Consider the following 6006-nt stretch of genomic DNA (forward strand, 5'->3'; position numbering starts at 1 on the left):
TTATGGTCAGTTTATATTTGATCATCTACTTTAGCCAAAATAACAAAATAAATGGATCGTTTGATTCGCTTTCCTAGTACATGTACATACTTGAAAAGGGTCTACTTCAAAGTCTTACGTCAATTCAATTCATTTTATTGCGTAAATTGAAGACATCTTATTGCTTTAATTTGATACAAATGCAAAGAAATGAGATTTTGGCAAGGACAACTTGAAAAAATAATTCTGTGTCGAGGGATTACGGTATCATTCATTATACCACTTCTTGTTGTTCAAGTTTGTTCAGGGCTCATCTTGCGTTTGATTATTATTTTTTTAACTTGCATAAATCGATCTCAAATGAGGCAAACCATTTATACACATCGGATTCCTTCACTTTAAAATTTGATGTGATATATCAACGCGTATGATACCAGACGTAAAACTGAAATCAAATTCAAGTTCAATGATTTTTAAAATATCGAGTTCGATGAAAAGCAAGTCCGATTTAAAAGCCTATGTTTGGGGAAAATTGCGGATAATATTTAAATTATATCTTTTGCAATGTTATTTTCGGTGAGGGGTGGTGGATGAAAACCTCTTATTCATTGGATAGGCCCATGCTATATTTTCTTAAGAATAATGACTAAAATTTGAAAGGGGTTAAATTATTATTCTTTTTCAGTCAAATAAAGCAAAGCCAGTAAAAGGGAGTAGAACTCACAGGCGCTTACTTACTATTTTTGAATAATAAGTTACAATGGTTCTTAAATACATCTGCAGTGTGAAGTATATGATACGGTAGATTTTGGAAATAATGGTACTTTAACATTTTTATAAATCAAATTAGCTTCTTCAGAGCAATTGCCTTGTAAGCATGGGTGGATTTAGGATTTTAATTTAGAGGGGCATGGAAAACATTTGAAAGACAAGATTGGTAAAGTTGGCTACTAGTAACCAGCTACTAGTAACTGGCTACTTAAAAAGAGAAAAGTTGGTTACTAGTAGCCAGCTACTTGAACCAGGAAAAGTTAGCTACTAGTAGCCAGCTGCTACAAAATATAAAAGTTATAATTACTGATAGCCAGCTACCAGATAAAGGTTAATGAGTTTGAAAATTATTATCTATCAGATTTATTTCTAAAGAGGACGAGGAGTCGTATGATATTTCAAGCTCAATTATCCCCAATTACATAATGTTGCAATACAAAATACGAATAAACTTTTTCAACTGAGTGTTTACTTTAAAAATGATACGGATTGAATTCAGACCTTCATTCATTTGATATACCATCCATTTGGAGATATCTGCTACTTTTACAATTTGATTCGAGTTACCCTGAAATTTCAACATTTGTATGAATACCGTAAGAAACTTTATGTTTGTATTAGATATCTGACGAATTTACAACTATACATATGGCAAGAAGTGATAGATGGTGTTTTGATACGCCACGTATTTTCAGATATCGCTCTTTAGGAAATCAGTTACTTATACATTTTAATTATCGGTACAATGAAATTTCAAGATCTGTGTGAATACTCCGTGTTTATATCATATATTTAACTAACTTACAACGATACATATGGCGAGTAGTGATATTGGGTATCGTGATATGTCATGAATTTTCAGATGTCACGCTTAAGGAAGTCAACTACTTATACCTTTTGATGGCAGGTAACCTGAAATTTCAAGTTTTTCGCAAATATCTTAAGGCACGTTATGTTTGTATTAGATATCTCAATAATTTACCAATATTCATGTAAAGAGGAGTGGTATTAGATATCTTCATCAGCCATCAAGTTTCAGATATCACCATTAAGGAAGTCAGCTACTTATACCTTTTGATTCCTGGTAACCTGAAATTTCAAGATTTTCGTAGATATCTTAAGGAAATTTGTGTTTATATTAGATATCTGACTAATTTACAACTATCAAAGTGAAGAGGAGTGATACTAGGTATCTTGATATGCCATCAATTTTCAGATATCACCCATAAGGAAGTCAGCTACATATACCTTTTGATTCCAGGTAGTCTAAAATTTCAGGTTTTTCGCAAACATCTTAAGGAACTCTGTCTTTGTATTATATATCTCATAAATTTACCATCTCACATATGACAAGGAGTGATATTAAGTATCTTAATATGCCATCAATTTTCAGATATCACGTTTAAGGAAGTCAGCTACTTATACCTTTTGATTCCGGGTAACCTGAAATTTCAAGTTTTTCATAAATATCTTAAAGAACTCCTTGTTTGTATTAGATATCTGACTAATTTACAACTATCCATGTGAAGTGGAGTGGTATTAGGTATCTTGATATGCCATTAATTATCAGATATCACCCTTAAGGAAGTCAGCTACTTATACTTTTTGATTGAAGGTAACATAAATTTCAAGTTTTTTATCAATATTTTAAGGAAGTCTGTGTTTGTATTAGATATCTGACTAATTTACAATTATCCACGTGAAGAGGAGTGATATTAGGTATCTTGACATGCCATCAATTTTCAGATATCACCCATAAGGAAGTCAGCTACTTATACCTTTTCATTGCAGGTAACCAGAAAATTCAAGTTTTTAGAAAATATTTTAGAAGCTCCGTGTTTGTTTTAGATATCTGATTAATTTACCAATGCACATATGACAAGATCTGATATTAAGTATCTTGATATAACATCAATTTTGAGATATCACGCTTAAGGAAGTCAGCTACTTATACCTTTTGATTCCAGGTAACCTGAAATTTCAAGTTTTTCATAAATATCTTAAAGAACTCTGTGTTTGTATTAGATATCTGACTAATTTACAACTATCCATGTGAAGTGGAGTGATATTAGATATCTTGATATGCCATCAATATTCAGATATCATGCTTAAGGAAGTCAGCTACTGATACCTTTTCATTCCAGGTAACCTGTAATTTCATTTTTTTCATAAATATCTTAAGGAACTCCTAGTTTGTATTAGATATCTGACTAACTTACAACTATCCACGTCAAGAGGAATGATATTAAGTATCTTGATATGCCAACAATTTTCAGATATCACGCTTAAGGAAGTCAGCTACTTATACCTTTTGATTCCCGGTAACCTGAAAATTGAAGTTTCCATATATATCCTTAGGAACTCTGTGTTTGTATTAGATATCTGACTAATTTACAATTATCCATGTGAAGAGGAATGACATTAGGTATCTTGATATGCCATCAATTTTCAGATATCACGTTTAAGGAAGTCAGCTACTTATTCCTTTTCATTGCAGGTAACCTGAAATTTCATGTTTTTCATAAATATCTTAAGGAACTCCTAGTTTGTATTAGATATCTGACTAACTTACAACTATCCACGTCAAGAGGAATGATATTAGGTATCTTGATATGCCAACAATTTTCAGATATCACGCTTAAGGAAGTAAGCTACTTATACCTTTTAATTTCAGGAAACCTAAAATTTAAAATTTTTAGCAAATATTCTATGGAACTCTGTGTTTGTATTAGATATCGTATTAATTTACCAGTGCACATATGACAAGGAGTTATATTAGGTATCTTGATATGCCATCAATATTCAGATGTCACGCTTAAGGAAGTCAGCTACTTATACCTTTTGATTCTAGGTAACCTAAAATTTCAGGTTTTTCGAAAATATCCTAAGAAACTCTGTGTTTGTGTTAGATATTTCATTGATTTACCATCTCACATATTACAAGGAATGATATTAGGTATCTTGATATCACCCTTAATGAAGTCAGTTACTTATACCTTTTGATTACTGGTGACTTGAAATTTCAACTTTTTCGTAAATATCTTAAGTAACTCTGCTTTTGTATTAGATATCTGACTAACTTACAACTATTCACATGAAGAGGAGTGATATTAGGTATTTTGATATACAATTTATTTTCAGATATCACCCTCAAGGAAGTCAGCTACTTATACCTTTTGATTCAAGTTGTCCGTAAATATCTTGAGGAATTATGCGTTTGTATTAGATATCTGACTAACTTACAACCATCCACGTGAAGAGGAGTGATATTAGGTATCTTGATACCTATTATCACACCTCTTCACGTAGATAGTAGTTAACTAGTCAGATATCTAACAAAAACACAGAGTTCCTTAAGCTATATACAACACAATTTAAATTACAGGATGTCTGGAATGAAAAGGTATAAGTAGCTGACTTCGTCGAACGTGGTATCTGAAAATTGATCGCATATCAAGACAGTTCATATAAAGCCCTGTAATATCAGCAAAAAAAATTAGTCAGATATCTAACATATCTATCTGAAAATTGATGGCATATCAAGATACTTGATATCACTCCTCTTCACGTGGATAGTAGATAATTAGTCTGATATGTAATACAAACACAGTTCCTTAAAAGATATCTACAAAACATTTGAAATTTCAGATAACCAGGAATCAAAAGGTATAAGTAGCTAACTTCCTTTAGCGTGATATCTGAAAATTGATGGCATATTAAGATACTTAATATCACTCCTTGTAATATGTGAGATGGTTAATTAATGATATATCTAATACAAAAGCAGAGTTCCTTAAGATATGTACGGAAAACTTGAAATTTCAGGTTACCTAGAATTAAAAGCTATAAGTAGCTGACTTCCTTACTCCTGATATCTGAAAATTGATTGATGGCATATTAAAATACTTAATATCACTCCTTGTCATTTGCGTGATTGTAAATTAATGAGATATCTAACACAAACACAGAGTTCCTTAACATATTTGCAAAAACCTGACATTTTAGGCTACCTGGAATCAAAAGGTATATGTAGCTGACTTCCTTATGGGTGATATCTGAAAATTGATGGCATATCAAGATACCTAGTATCACTCCTCTTGACTTTGGTAGTTGTAAATTAGTCAGATATCTAATACAAACGCAGAGTTCCTTAAGATATGTACGGAAGACTTGAAATTTCAGGTTACCTAGAATCAAATGGTATAAGTAGCTGACTTCCTTAAGAGTGATATCTGAAAATTGATGGTTTATAAAGATATCTAATACCACTACTCTTCATGTGAATATTGGTAAAATAATGAGAAATCCAATACAAACATGAAGTGCCTTAAGATATTTGCAAAAACTTTGAAATTTCATGTTACCTGCAATCAAAAGGTATACGTAGCTGACTTCCTTAAGGGTGATATCTGAAAATTGATGGCATATCAAGATATCTAATATTCCTTCTCTTCGCGTGGATAGTTGTATGTTAGTCAGATACATGTATCTAATACAATCACAGAGTTCTTTAAGATATTTAATAGAAAACTTGAAATTTCAGGTTACCAGGAATCAAAAAGTATAAGTAGCTGACTTCTTTAAGCCTGATATCTCAAAATTGATGTTATAACAAGATACCTAATATCAGATCTTGTCATATGTGCATTGGTAAATTAATCAGATATCTAAAACAAACACGGAGCTCCTTAAAATATTTTCTAAAAACTTGAAATTTCTGATTACCTGCAATGTAAAGGTATAATTAGCTGACTTCCTTATGGGTGATATCTGAAAATTGATGGCATATTAAGATACCTAATATCACTCCTCTTCACGTGGATAATTGTAAATTAGTCAGATATCTAATACAAACACAGACTTCCTTAAAATATTGATAAAAAACTTGAAATTTATGTTACCTTCAATCAAAAAGTATAAGTAGCTGACTTCCTTAAGGGTGATATCTGATAATTAATGGCATATCAAGATACCTAATACCACTCCACTTCACATGGATAGTTGTAAATTAGTCAGATATCTAATACAAACAAGGAGTTCTTTAAGATATTTATGAAAAACTTGAAATTTCAGGTTACCCGGAATCAAAAGGTATAAGTAGCTGACTTCCTTAAACGTGATATCTGAAAATTGATGGCATATTAAGATACTTAATATCACTCCTTGTCATATGTGAGATGGTAAATTTATGAGATATATAATACAAAGACAGAGTTCCTTAAGATGTTTGCGAAAAACCTGAAATTTTAGACTACC

The sequence above is a fragment of the Ostrea edulis genome, chromosome 7, assembly GCF_947568905.1.
Source record: "Ostrea edulis chromosome 7, xbOstEdul1.1, whole genome shotgun sequence".
In the NCBI taxonomy this organism is placed as follows: Eukaryota; Metazoa; Mollusca; class Bivalvia; order Ostreida; family Ostreidae; genus Ostrea; species Ostrea edulis.